General features: G+C 32.5%; 1 long non-coding RNA gene across 1 annotated transcript; it reads right to left on the minus strand.

Moving 5' to 3' along the window:
* Positions 1–5,404: 5,404 nt before the first annotated feature.
* LOC123666002 lies at positions 5,405–5,782 on the minus strand. The gene is made up of 2 exons (XR_006745146.1): positions 5,572–5,782; positions 5,405–5,497 (listed from the first exon to the last, which is right to left on the minus strand). It is a non-coding gene; the product is annotated as an uncharacterized LOC123666002 (long non-coding RNA).
* Positions 5,783–16,084: the final 10,302 nt, after the last annotated feature.

The following is a 16,084-nucleotide window of genomic DNA, read 5'->3' on the forward strand; positions in this document are numbered from 1 at the left end:
TTAAAACATTTTGTTAGTTAATACACTTTAACAGAACAATCAACAAATTACTGTTTTTAATTTCATTACTAAAGTTAAATTAAGCGGCATTATTTTTAACAAGTAGTGATTTACTAATGACTTTAAGAAACATCGCAGATAGGAAATTAACGACAAGATAATTAAGTAATGAGATCTTTGAATTGGAAGATATTGAACATTCTAATGATTATGAGAACTTGAAAATACGTAAAAATAAATTTGTATGACAGCGACACAATAAACATAGCACGTTCGTTAACGTCTAAAGTCTTTTAAATTTATATGTTCAATGGTTTTATGGTACAACATATAACAAAAGATTAATATTGTGAGCGAAAGCTTGCAAAAGTCTGACGTCATTTTTCAGAGATAATCAAAGTCGTGGATCAGGTTAGAAAAGATTTAGAACAATACGGCACGGACACTGCGTCTCTTTCAAAATTAAAAAAAAAATGTTTTAATTCTGTTAACAGTATATAACATAACAAATTTTTTGTCGTTAGTTAAACGACCCTAATAAAACATTGAAGATAGCTAAACCTATTGTTATTAGCTTTGCGGAATATTCAAAAAAAAAAAAATATCTCTTAGTCTATAAGTATTCGACATAACTTTCAAGTATTTTTTATTCACAACTCATTATTTAAATGTACTATTGTTACTTTTATTTTACCGGAGTTTCTAAAATTCATTAGAAAGAACTTCTTTAGCTGAACGCAGGTAATTGTAATGTAATTTGTTAAGACTTGTATAGTAATTTAATGCGACAGTAAATATTGGTTAATGTTATTTATATTGAGATGGACTATTTATATCTCTTTCAATCCAGAGGTTAATATTTAAATCTTTGATTATTTCACGCGAAACAGTTTCTTTTGCAGACAAATTACAATAAATAAAAAATAAAATGTAAATGAAAAATAAAGTAAAATTTGTTGAAAAGTGAATAAACTTTCTAACATAATTCATCTGTTCGATACCGTTATAGGTCAGATAGGTTTAATAGCATCCGATAAAACAAATGAAAATATGATTATTGTTTGGTTAAATATTTACAAAATAAAAGTTACTGGTACAACTAATTCTCGCAACCCAGGTATGAGCACCGATTCCGCTGTCCACGCATCGTACCATTACTGCAGGCCCGTATTCTCGCAGAGTATATACTCGTAGAGCGTAAAATAATTTAAGCCCTAATATAAAGCTTATTAATATTGTTATAATCTCGCATCTTAAAATTAACGTGTCGTCGGTAGATATAATAACTTCCTTTACAACATAATATAGCGATATAATATATTAAATTTAATTGACTGCTGTGTTGTCAACTTACGTATGTCTTACTGGTCGATGTAATTGAAATCGTTATTTTTCGTTTGCAAACAAACACAATTACTAATTATTTTATATTGCTTCATTAAATATCAAAAAGTTTAATAGGAAACGTTTCAACTGCACTATTCTTCGCATCATGAGACCTATTCAAGAAATCAAATACTCATAGGTACTGACTTAAGGTAAAAGGATAATACAATCACCAGCTTAATCAGGATTTAGATCAAAATCTCGGGGCACGGTAGTGCGTCCGCCAAGACGAGGCGAAAAAAAAAAACGAAAAGCACTACCTATCTTTTCTCGAAGCGCTTCGTCGTTTTTTTGAACCCTCATAACTTGGGTTTGGATTATACCAGATAAACAAAATTCTGGGGATATGATGTCAATGGTGGACTTATTAAACGTATAAAGTTTCAATTGCATAGCTCTTATATTTTAGATTTTATTGAGATCTAAAAAACCCCGATTTCGTCACTCACTGATGATCATCAAAATTCTTAGAGTACTTTCTGAAGTCCCAGAAAGCTAAAATTTGGTATGTAAGCTAGTTTTAGTACACAAACAACAAAAAAATTATAAAACTTGGAACTTTTACCCCCCAACCCCTTAAACTATGCGGTGGAAGTTTGTATGAGACTTCCGCAAATTTTGATGCTAGAGGTCTGAAAATTGACATAGGGACTCCTTGTTACTCCTTGTTTATAAATAATAATAAAAAAATACATGAAAAATAAAAATCGGTTATTAGTTTATGTCGAAAATTTACATTTTGCAATTTTGGTATTTAAGTTTTGGCGGAGGTTACCGTTTGCATATCAGTTCAACATAAAATCAAAAACAGCGTGCTTAAGCCGAATATGGTGACGATTGGATAATATTTACGGTATAAAATGTGTCGGAGGTAAAATGCAGCTATAATATTGTCATAAGCAACTTACAAAAAGAAGTGAAATCCCACCAAAAACATTTTCATGTAAAACGTTGTCAAGACGAGATCATATGGCTCGCACTATCAAAAAGTTATCAGATCTCATGTAGAGCCAAGCTGCTAACTCTACACGCCCTAACTCTACAAGTCCTAAGTTCACAAACTCTACACCTTAGTCAAAATATGTGGCTTGGCCGTTTCGCTACCGTCAGAAAGAAAAATACATAATACAAAGCAAATAATTCATAAATAAAACAAATTCAATTCATTGATTCATTTATTGATTAATGTTACATTTAAAACCTAAAAGCGAACCTCTAAATATATCAATCGGTAAAGATATATGCTTCAAAACTTGAGTTGCAAGTTTCCACCCTAAATACATACATACATACATAATATTTACATACGTTGAAGGTTACATAAAAGCTTTTGAAAATATCTAAGTCATTTTTATGTTTTGAAATGTCCAAGAAATTGTTAAAAGTAGAAGACGGAAAGAGTATTGATAGGAATAGGCTTCACGAAAACAATGTAAAAAAAAAAATGGTAAAAGATTTCGTTATTATAATAACATGTTATATTGTACACAATATTCTAAAAAGTAAGAGTTTTATTAGTGAGTTTTTTTTTTTGCTCTCAAGTCATAAGTTTTTTTTTTATTTATATGTCATTATATAAATGTCCTATTGTTTCTTTTATGTCTCCGAAGTCATTAGAAAGTGGTTTATTACTATCAATTAAGTTCTTTTATTTTGACTTTGAGTTGCTAATCTTTTGTTCGGCCGATTGCAGGTAATCGTTATAAAAAAATGTGCCAACCTGTGTTGCCAACCCCAAGAAACTTAAAAACAGCAGTTCACCAATAAAAATACAAGAGAAAACAGTATTTAAAGTATAAAAAGGCAGATTTCATACTTTCCTCGTATAATTAAAATAATTACCAACTTTTATTAGTTATCAGGACTCACATACTTAGTTAAAGTAACATTATTTTCCACTTTCATCGTTAATTGCCTCATCGGATCTCATTATTTCGAATTTAACAGTTTGCTACTCATTTGAATATTTAATGTGTATGACCTTCCGGTCGATATTTTGAGGCCTAATTAAGTTTTCATATATCTATAGCAAAAAGAAGAGGAATAGAAAAAATCTTTACACAGTGGCGTAAGTAAGCACAAAAGTGTGTGTATTATTATTTAGTAGTCATCAAAACATATTACACAGTATAATAGATAACGCTGAACACTAATTTAAAAATAGTAAAAAGTAGGAATGAAACAGAAAACAGGGAAACATCAATGTAAAACACCAAATCTACTGTTAAAACAGTAGGGTTGGTAACACTGGTGCCAACTTTTTCAATCTACTAAAATATCCCTTGTTATGAAAGGCGTCACTGTACAGCAGGAACTTCGTGCGTTGACGAAATAGTCACTGCCTTGATCTTGACTTGTACACACGTACGCTACGCAGGGATTGAAAGAGAAAAAAACGTGGTCTAAAGTCGATTTTGTGTCTCTGTATTCGGTCTTCAAATTTTTTTCTTCACGTCCTTAAGCGGATTTTTAAGTTGGAGTCATGGTGAAAAGTAAGTACTATACCAGAATATTAAAAATTAATATTGTGATATTCATTTAATACAAGCGACTGTAAATGTCATATTTACAATAATATTGAAATGGCAATAATAACGCGCTTTAAATTATGGTTCCTCGTATACTTAGTTAATGATGCTCTTCGATTTTGGGTTTTTTTTTTTTGTCTTTTTGTATTAAATGAAAAAACTTAAGGTTAATTTGTGTGTATTTTGTACGTTTTTTTTTATCCCGATCGCAGTTTTAAAAAATTCGCAAAAATAGATTTCTTATTTAGTTCGTAATCAAATTGCAAACATTTTGTCGACGAAATGTAGAATAAATAGGTACCTCCCGTATTTGTAACTTTGGAAATCATTTTATGTATAGCTTTAAAACTGTATATGAAAACAAAAAGTTTAACTTATAAAATTTTCAGGAAAGTTAAGAAAACCGAAAAGAAAAGGGCCGAGACAAAACGATTGTTTGCTTGCATGGTGCTTAAAAAAAACCGAATGCGACCACTGCGGTTTGGTGTTTAAAAATCGACCATGCTTGGTAACACACGTCTACTACGCGCACATAATGAACGGGTGAGTTGGTTTTTGTTTAAATTGTGAAATTCCAATACCTTTTTTTACATCTTCTTCTTTAGAAATTTGTATATGTTTTGAAGACTACGAATATGTTTTCACTCTTGCATCTGTACCCACGGTACAGAAGTTGGTAGGGTTTACATTGGTTATTCTGTCTCGACCTTCACATAGGCTGGATATCACACCGTCTGATCACCATTTATTCCACTCTCTACAAAATATCTTAACAGAAAAAACTTCGCATTTTGGACGACCTAAAAATTAATCTTGAGAGATTTTTCGATAACAATAACGAGGCCTTCTGGAGAGATGGCTTTATGCAATTGGCTGAACGTTGGGGCAGAGTGATATAAAATAATGGACAGTATAGTTAATAATAAAAGTCTTATTTTGGAATGTCTTTTGTTTTAAATAAACGTCAAAAGTTCGAACGAGCTTATGTGACAACCCAATATTTGGGTTCATATTGTGTTCAAGCGATTTTTACCCAAAAAAATTATTATTATTCGTTGTCATCTAAATTTAACAAAGTTGTGTGTTTTGTCAAATTTTTTCATAATACAATTTAAATTTCTTAATTTACAGAGTGAGGGCAACACCCCAGTGTCACGTCTGTAAGAAAAAATTTCCCTACAACTGTCTGGTGTTCCACCATTTTGTGAAGTACCACTTCAATGATTTTATTAACTTGAACGAATATCGCCCTGAATTAATCTCTTAAATTTGTAAAAAGTGTTCATTTTTTTAACGATTCATCATAAAAATGATGTTTTATTATTTAATTGTATCCATAAGTTTTTGCGATACGATATTTGTGTTCAAAATTGTTTAAATTACTAAAGTGATTCATTGATGTTGATGACAATAAAAAAATTACTAAAATAATGTGACTTATTATTTATTAAACTCAAATATTTTGTGTATTTTTTTCTTATAAAAAAGTACAGGATTACAATTGTATTTATTACAATAAATAGCTCGAAATAATGTAGTCGGCCATGACACATTAAGCGCCTACATAGTGTGTGACGTAGCGCCTGTAAAGAAGACGTTAATTTGAAGTTTGAACCCACCTTACGTAATAAAGCTGTTACCCTCATTGTCAATTTACCTTCAGAGTTATAGATAAAGTTTATTCTGCACACAAATTACGAATAAACTTTAACAATAAGAGGTAAAATCGGCCATTAGGTCTTATTTCACCTTAATTAATAAAAAATTATATTCGCAGTAGGCAGCAAAAATATCTGAAACATAAAGTAGAATTTGTTAAAAAAGGAATAAAGTTTCTATCAAAGCTCATCTGTTCAATACCGTTTTACGTCAGATAGGTTTAATAGCATTCGATAAAACATTAATTCTTATTTATTCCCTTGGTGTGGTCCCCAGTCAGTAAAAAGCTTGGATTATTACCGTTAAGTAAACAATCCTAAGAACCATTGTTTGAATGCTGTTAACAGTATATAGCGTCACTAATTTTTTGTCGTTAGTTAAACGACCTTGATAAATAATTGAAAATAGCTAAACCTATTGTCATTAGCTTTCCACCGAGATACAGCCAGCTGACATTAATTTTCATTCATAGTAGCATATAAACTTTTTTTTCATACACACATTAAACAATCCTAAGAACAATTGTTTGAATTCTCTTAACATTAGTGTAACTAATTCTTTGTCTTAAGTTAAACGACCCTTATAAAGGATTGTAGACAGCTAAACCTATTGTTATTAGCGTTGCAGAATATCCCAAAATAAAAAAAAATAAAATCTCTTCGTTTATGAGTAAGTACACACGACAAAACTTTCAAATATTTTTTTATTCACCCCTCATTATTTAAATGTACTATTGTTGTTACTTTTATTTTACCGAAGTTTCTAAAATTCATTAGAAAGAACTTCCTTAGCTGAACGCAGGTAATTGTAATGTAATTTGTTAAGACTTGCATAAATATCTTTAGGGATGTAATTTAATGTGACAGTAACAATTGTTGAATGTTATATATATTGAGATGGACTATTTAAATCTCTTTCAATTTAGAGGTTAATATTTAAATCTTTGATTATTTCACGCGAAAGAGTTTCTTCTGCATACAAATTACAATAAATAAAAAATAAAACGTAAATGAAAAATAAAGTAAAATTTGTTGAAAAGTGAATAAATTTTTTAACATATTTGATCTGTTCGATACCCTTATAGATCAGATAGGCTTAATAGCATCCGATAGAACAAATGAAAATAGTATCTTTATGTGTGTGTATTTAAGTGTACATTGTTTAGTGCGATATTATGTCAAATAGTTTTAAAACAACCAATGTATCTCAACCGGAACTTTTCACTTGTCCAGAATGCACTAACGGAAAGTTGTTTAGGGGCCGCAAAGGCTTAAAAATTCACACCACCCGTTGCCACAGCGATCCATTAATCCATTCATTACCTATTTTAACTGATACTTCATCAATCGTAACCAGTGATTGTGATTCGGTTCCATTTGAAAAATTTATTTTAAAATGTCATCAAAATATCCCGCTTGTTAAACGAGTTCCTAGAGGAGCGAGTATGTCTCTAGCTAGATCACTATCATCTGTGATTAAAAAATGTATTTCGGACACTGATTCGGCCTGGCAAAATCTTTTTTTGTTTTCCTACAAATTTTTACATGTTGATAAAACCAAAAGTGGTTCTTTATCAACTAAATTAAAACAGAATAGCTTGTTAGACATTCCAATTATCATTCCTAAAAACCCACGACCTTTATATTCTGATTCTAGTAAAATTATTGAAAATAAAGCAATGGATGGAGATCTTAAGAATGCAGCTCGCATTCTTTTCTCTAGTGATACCCTCGCACCTTTTGATAATAAAACGCTAGAAGCCTTACGCGAAAAGCATCCCTTACCGAATCCGGCGTCCTTGCTCCCAAGTCCACCTATTTTCAATAATGTTTTACAGGTTAAAGATGAAGACACCTATGCTGCAATTATATCGTTCACAAGTGGCTCTGCTAGCGGCATAGACGGCATCACACCACAACATCTTAAAGATCTTGTGAGTGTCTCAGCCGGTGACGCTGGCAGGGCTCTCTTGAATGACATAACCAATCTTTGTAATTTCATGTTATCTGGTAAGGTATCTTCATCTTTTTTGTCTCATATTTACGGTGCAAGACTATGTGCCTTTAACAAAAAAGACGGTAGTATCCGTCCGATTGCTATTGGGACCACATTTCGCCGTCTGGCGTCTAAATTGGCATGTAGACACATAGTCTCCAGCCTTAAAACCAAATTTCAACCAATACAATTGGGCTTTGGAAGCAAAGGAGGCTGTGAAGCAGCAGTTCACGCGGCTCGTACTTTTTTAAAAAGTAATGAGGTTGAAGTTCTGCTGGAAGTTGATGTAAAGAATGCTTTTAATTCTTTAGACGAGCAACCTTGCTTAACGAAGTTTCATTACATCTTCCTGAAATTTATCCTGAAGTTAAGAATAAACTTTAACAACAAGAAGTAAAATACGCGATTAGGTCTTATTTCACCTTAATAAATAAAAAAATTGTATTTGCAGCAGGTAGCAAAAATATCTGAAAGATAAAGTAGAATTTGTTAAAAAAGGAATATTTTCTATCATAACTCATCAATACCGTTATACGTTAGATAGGTTTAATAGCATCCGATTATTGTTTGGTTAAATATTTACAAAATAAAAATTACTCGTACAACCAATTCTCGCAACACAGGGATGAGTACCGATTCCGCTGTCCGCGCATCGTACCATTACTGCAGGCCCGTATTCTCGGAGAGTATATACTCGTAGAGCGTAAAATAATTTAAGCCCTAATATAAAGCTTATTAATATTGTTATAGTCTCTGATCTTAAAATTTCCGTGTCGTCGGTACATATAATAAAAACATCGTTTACAAAATAATATAGCGATATAGATTATCATTTTCATTAGGAAAATTATACAGGGTGTCCCAGGAAAGACTGTCAAGCGGAAGTCCAGAGCTAGAACATCCTTTGGGGATTCCAAATCACCCCTATGTATATGATCCGATTTTTTATAGTTTAGGAGATATGATTTTTTTTTCTAATTTTTCAATGTTTTTCGACCTTAGCGCTATTTTTGATCATAACTTCGTAAATAATTGAGATAAATGCCTGTTTTTTTTTTAATAATTTAGCTAAACCTTGGGTCCTAACTAATACATACACAAATAAACCGTAAAAGTAAAATCATGCGCTTAAACATAATAGAAGTACTTAAAAAAAGAAAAGTGCAAAAAAAAAACATAACTTCGAAGATAAAAAAAAAAATAGCAACAAAATAATGTATTTAAAAGATTCTTAAAAACTTCCTTAGTTTATCTAGTTTCTACCATAAAAAAATCAGTAAGTTAACTTTATGGCATCATCCCCAAATTTTGGTTTAAATACGACAAGTCTGATATTTGAAAACTTAAGTTTAAAAAATTGTAATAAATTCGGTCGTGTTTACTGGGAGTATGGCTTTGAAAACAGATAAAAAACAATAGTTAAACGGTATGATAGCCGCGCCACTTGTTTGGAAAGTGACAAATAGAGTCAATGAACTAATGTTAGAGTGAGATAGGGGCAATCCGTGACTAGTGGTGATGATAGGAACTGAATACGTCACACTGCTCTGCTAGTCGTCTGCTTACCCTTGTGCTTACAGTACGATAGCGATTCCTCTTCTCTGATAGTTACACATTAAAGCTATAATAATTGGCTTTCACACCGGACTTTGATTGCATTTCGATTTGGACTCGTATTATTGGAACTCTCGACGAATTGGCTTTCCCTAAGGACTTTGAGTGCAAACTTATCTATTGGTTGCAAGTGAAAACTGGTGTTTACTTCATCATGACAAGACGTTGTAATGCCTATTTTACAAGTGAGAACTATGAACAAATGCACTACTTTTACGGATACGCAAGAGGGAATGCTGCGGAAGCTGCGAGGTTGTTTCAAGAACAAGTAGAACGAAGAGGTGATCGTGCATCTGAAAGATGGCTTAATCATCGGACTATCTTGCAAGTTCGCGATGCCTATCGAGAAGGCAGAGTACCAGCAACAATCACAGGGTATCTGCCACTAATAAGAGACTCAGAATTGGTAGAAGAAGTTATTGAAGAAATAGAAAGAGAACCCAGTGTAAGCGTCAGAACCATTGAACTCCGCACTCCATAACAAAATCTGTAACACACCGCGTACTTCAGAGTGAGGGCTATCACCCATATCACATTCAAAGAGTCCAAAAATTGAAATCGGAAGATTACCGCAGACGGGTTAGATTTTGCCAAGAAATGTTGCGGCGTCAAGCAGTCAATGAAAACTTTTTTAAAACAATTTTATGGACTGACGAATCACATTTTAAGCGAACTGGGATTTTCAACATTCACAATTACCATTCCTGGGCTGTCGATAATCCTCATAATATGTACGATTTTATTTTTGTGTTACCCACACATTAGGAATTCTAAACATTTTTGGATATCATATCAAAAACTGACCGCTCCAGCGGGATTCAAACCCGCGTCTCCAACTGACCGTGTCGGCGCTCTAGCCAATTAAGCTATGGAACGATGTACCCGCTAGAGCGAAATTTTTGATATGATGATTTTTATTTTCGGTTTAAGCGAACCGTGGCGCCGTCTATAGTGAGTTCTTTACAGAGACCCGTAACTATTAAAAAAGTTTCCTGTCAAAGAGTTTCATATTACAATGAAAATCTTTGACATGAGACGACACCATGCTATTTTTAATATGTACGATTTTATTTTTGTGTTACCCACACGAAACGATTTTCGAACAACTGGCGCGGCTATCATACCGTTTAACTATTGCTTAGAATACAAAAGATTCAGATAGGAAGTGTTTTTTATCTAATTTCAAAGCCATTCTCCCAGTAAACACGACCGAATTTATTACAATTTTTTAAACTTAAGTTTTCAAATATCAGACTTGTCGTATTTAAACCAAAATTTGGGGATGATGCCATAAAGTTAACTTACTGATTTTTTTATGGTAGAAACTAGATAAACTAAGGAAGTTTTTAAGAATCTTTTAAATACATTATTTTGTTGCTATTATTTTTTTTTAATCTTCGAAGTTATGTTTTTTTTTTGCACTTTTCTTTTTTTAAGTACTTCTATTATATTTAAGTGCATGATTTTACTTTTAGGGTTTATTTGTGTATGTATTAGTTAGGACCCAAGGTTTAGCTAAATTATTAAAAAAAAATCAGGCATTTATCTCAATTATTTACGAAATTATGATCAAAAATAGCGCTAAGGTCGAAAAACATTGAAAAATTAGAAAAAAAATCATATCTCCTAAACTATAAAAAATCGGATCATATACATAGGGGTGATTTGGAATCCCCAAAGGATGTTCTAGCTCTGGACTTCCGCTTGACAGTCTTTCCTGGGACACCCTGTATAATACACGGACACCTTGAAGATTCTATGTATCTCTGCATTCACTTATGTAAGTATTTCTGAAAGTATTTTTATTCTGTAAGTATTGTAGATTCTGCAGACAAGAATCGGCAAGAAACTCCGCAGTTACAGTTAGTTAAAATTATACTACCTGAAAGCTACGTTTAAAAGAAAATGTAAACAAAAAGTTATATAGTTTGAAATATTCCGCTCAAGTACTCGTATTAAAAGATGCTCAAAATTTTAAAATACTTGAATTACTCACTGAGCCAATTATATTTTAATATAGGACATCGTACGTTACAGATACAACAACGATCGTCTTATTATCAATGCATTTTTAATATTCATTACACTCAACGGAAATCAAATTCACAAGTCTCATTTTAGTTTTTTAGATATGAGTGCAGTTTGTGCAATGTCAGCGGCGGTTTGTAGTACTCTATTTTAATGTTTCTGGGTGTGCAGGAAATATGCGATTACTTCACTCACGAGTAAAATTCTCAAGACCTACATTGACTCAGAGACTAGTCGAATTATAAAAATCATCGTTTCCTAAGCCCGAATTAGTTGCTACAGTTCAGTTACCCAGTTACAGTTACTAAAGGTTATAAGATCAAAATTTTCGTAATATTACTACAAAATGTTGCATTTATTGTGGAAAGTAATAGTATTAATGGTAATGTGAAAGTTTTAGTTTTAAACATTTTTTTTTTATCGTGACTGCAGTTTTTATGTTGTTTTTTTTGGAATATGTTTGTATTAAGACGCTGTGCTTGTTCCTTTATGATTTTTTTTTGCTTACGAAATTCTATCTAAAGCCTTCTAGGTTTTTTAGGCCTCTAAGGTTTTTTGTCGACTATAAATTAACTCACGTCTCGTGTAAATATAATATCTGCACCTCATTGTTAGTGAACATTGTCTTTACGAGACAAAAAATCCATAAACGTAGCACGAATGTACAAAACTTTCTATTTTATAGCTTCCCGTTTGTCTTTTTTAGATCTTTTGTTTGGGCAGGTAACAGTTGAATCAACTAGATTGTCATTAGTTTCTTTAGGGTTGTAATTTGATACGGTAACAATAAACGCATTATGTTATTTTTTCACATTTAAATGAACTTGCAATGTTAAATTATGTTATCCTTGTACTTCTTTTCTAAAATTATTTTTATAGTATTGTTTTTTTTTACGAATTGTCTGCTGGTGTCTGAAAGAGGTCGTTTCATAGCAAAACGGCCGCCGGTTACTGTTTTGTGTTCCCATATTTTGTTCTTTCATTTTGAATATTTTCAATATGTGCAATAAGCGAAATGAAATGGCAAAAATATTGAGATTGGAGTAACGGTAGCTTCAGTTGTGTTAATTTTTACTTAGCATATTGTTACGAACACACAAAGAAACTAGCGCCACCTAGCGGAAACCACATAAAGAAAGAGACCGCGTGAAACTCTCTACTCAATACTAGATGGCGCTAGAGGAACTACTGTGGAACTATATAGAAGTATAGTCTCGAAAACCGGGTACATGCGCGAACTTTCCAGAATGGTCTGGGCCTCGTGTCGGCCGATATAAATAGCCGCAGGTAGGCGAGCGAGTACAGTTCAGTTTGAGCGATCTTCGAGGCGACTTCAAGAGTGAAAACTAGTGATCAAGAGTGGTACCAGTGAAACCTACGACATTGGCTACGACTTAGGACATTGTTAGTGCTTAGTGTTTGAACCTAGTGCTTTGTGTTGAACCTAGTGCTTGTGAATAAAGTCTTGAAAAGAGTCAGCAGGTCTTTCTCTCCAAATTCTTCGAACCCTTACACGTAACAATATAAACTGACACCAGGTAAAGTTTTAGTTGAGAGAAATCATTAAAAATTTTTTTTTTCATACACACATTTAACAATCCTAAGAACAATTGTTTGAATTCTCTTAACATTAGTGTAACTAATTCTTTATCTTTTGTTAAACGACCCTAATAAAGGATTAAAGATAGCTAAACCTATCGTTATTAGCGTTGCAGAATATTCCAAAATAAAAAAATAAATATAATCTCTTCGTTTATGAGTAAGTTATTCGACAAAACTTTCAAATATTTTTTTATTCACACCGCATTATTTAAATGTACTATTGTTACTTTTATGTCACCAGAGTTTCTAAAATTCATTATAAACAACTTCTTGTCTTCGATTAAGTTCATGTTTGTTTGTTTGTTGTTCGACTTTAACTTGGCAGTCTTTTGTTTAGCTGAACGCAGGTAACTGTATGTAATTTGAAAATACTTGCTTATGCTCTTACTGCTTTACTGTTGCTTTGGTAGGTAGCCGTTGGGTCGTCTGGCTTACTTTGTTACTTTTGTAAAACGCATAAAGATCTTTTGTTCTTTAGGGATGTACTCGTAATTCAATGTCGTCATATAAAATGCTTTATGCTATTTATATTGGAATATTCCTACAAAACATCTTATTTCCAGTATACAATATGTTTTACTGTCTTTTTTTTTCAGTTTTTGCATTGTGTTCATTAACAAATAGCTTCTTATTATTTATTCTAAACCTGCTTTTGTCTGTAACTACAGCCGACCGGCGGATATTTGTTTACCGGACTGCAGGTAGTTGTGACGTATTCACACCCGCTCTGCGAGCCCGCCGCCGCCGCGCACTCTTCCCCTCTCATGTAAACGAAGGCGAGACAGCCAACGAAGAACGACTCGTGGAATCAGTTGGAGACTCGATCTTGCCGTGCCGACACGTGCGCTACGTGGAACAGTGTTCGTAACTGGTAGACAGTAACTAAAGCTAAGTGCTTGTTGCTTAAGTGATTTTAGTATATGAGAAGAGTTGATAGACAGTTCAAACGGTGTATAAATAATGTCGACATCTTCGTTGTATCGAACTACGTGACGAGTACTACGCGAGGAGAGTTGTCAAAGCGATTGGAGCAATGAAAAGACCAGGTATGTCGTAAATAAATTAAATTAAATTCAATCATAATATAATAAATTATTTAAGTAAATCTGAATTTATCGTGTTTGCAAAAATGGCATCCAAAATCGTGACATTTGTCCCGTACTTCTTTAAAAGCTGTTTTTAATGATTTATAATTTTTGTTAAATCATGTATCTAGTTACAAAATTCCAACATTCCATGAGAACGATTGTTGTAATTTATTTCGATGGAGGTCTTTTCGTGTTTATCGTTCAAATCCGATTACTTTAGGCTCTAGTATGTTCTGTTTTTATTTTTAATAAAATAATTTGTGTAATAGATATAAAATATAATTAAATTTAATAAATAAAACTACTTGTGTAGCTTTGTTTGATGTTTAGAATATACTGATTATAAAATTAGCAGTCTGCGACATAAGATATTCCAAAGGCCGGTCCACAGCGAATTTTTAAAAAATCAACGTCAATTTTCTTGTTTCAGAAGAAAATACCTTATGGCAAGTGTACAATGAGGACTGTCGCTATCGTGCCTGTCAAGTGTCTTATTTATTTACATTTCGATTGGATCGATGACGATGATTATTTGACAATTATCGTGATATTGACTATTTGTGTTGACTACTTTCTTTTGTTTGCGTTAGCATTTATGTCTTTCTTTTGTAATATGATTGTATTAAAACGCTGTTTGTTCCTTTATGTTTGTTTTTTGCTTACGAAATTTCTTTATTTCTGTCTAAAGCCTTCTCAATCACTCAAGGTTTTCTATCGCTGTAAACTAACTTACATCTCGTGTAAGTATAATAACTCTACCTCATTGTCAGTGAGCACTGTCTTTATGAGACAAAAAAATTTAAACGTAACACACATGCGCAAAACGTTCTATTTAATAACTTCCCATCTGTCATACTTAAAAATTTTGTTTGGGCAGGTAACAGTTGACTCAACTATGTTTTAATTTATCTAGATTCAAGAGGTTATCTAGTTAAATCCTCAATTCGTTTTGCAACAAAAAAAGAACAATAAGTAATTATTTAATTATCCATTAATTATAGGCTGTCCACGAATTTTTCAGACACACCGCTTACGAGCTATTTTTTAATGCAGTAAATTAAATGTAAAATAATTTTTAGCAATTGAACAGATGAGTGACCATCGTCTTTACTTTGAATCTCGTACTAAATTAATTCTTAAATTGTTTTAAAGTCCTTTACATAGCCATTTTGTTGTATTGTTAAAAATTATTAAGATATTCGTATACAAGTAATAATGGTCCGCTATTCTGTTCTTCGAACGTAGTTTGTTTTCTGTATAAAATGTGGTATTTTATTTTTTTTGTTCACAAATAACTTTGTAGTTTCGGCCTATCGGATGTTTGTTTAGTGGACTGCAGGTAGTTGTGAGGAAGTCTCGTCCACCCCGCGCGCCTTTCCCCTCTCAGGTACATTAAGGCGAGACATTGAACGAACGACGACTCAGTTTGGGACTCGATCTTGCAGTTCGACCACGTGCGCTACACGGAACAGTGTTTTTAACCTAAGTGCAAGTCGCGTAGGCTACATAAGTAGGCGGCGATTTGTTGTTTTTGAGACGAGTAGATAATTGAAAGTTGTTATGTGATTCTAACGCAATGTTGGCGAATTCATTGCAAGACACAATAGGAGTTTTATATTCAAACCAGAATACTACGCGAGCCGAGTTTATATAGCGATTGGAGCAGAAGAAAATCCAGGTATGTTGTAGATTATTATTTCGTTATTTTAAAGTAAATCGTCATTTAGTGTTGGCAATATAATGTTATTTTTTTACATACTACGATGTTATAAACCTTAGACAAGTTAAATTTATTCCCAAAATAGCGAAATTTGTTATTCGGTTGCTTGCTTTTGATACTACAAAAAAAAAAATACTACCGACTTTTGACAGAAGGAAGTCTGTCTAGGCAGCTGGTAGTTATGTCTAGTAAGTTCTATAATAATAATAATAATTTATTTCAGATTTACATCCATACAAGTGTTAGGAACATTTTATAACTTAATGAATAATGTTAGTACGACACTGTAACACGATTTGATTTTTGATTTAATATAATTGTACGTACAAATAAACTGATTAAATGTTCCTGTCAGCAGAATTTTCTGCCGTCAAGGATGTTCAAAATATTCAATTTAAACCGAAAGGTACGTTTATTCAACACACTTTGTATGACTATGGTTATGTCACGTCTTTTCCGCGTGA

This window comes from Melitaea cinxia, chromosome 25, assembly GCF_905220565.1.
Source record: "Melitaea cinxia chromosome 25, ilMelCinx1.1, whole genome shotgun sequence".
In the NCBI taxonomy this organism is placed as follows: Eukaryota; Metazoa; Arthropoda; class Insecta; order Lepidoptera; family Nymphalidae; genus Melitaea; species Melitaea cinxia.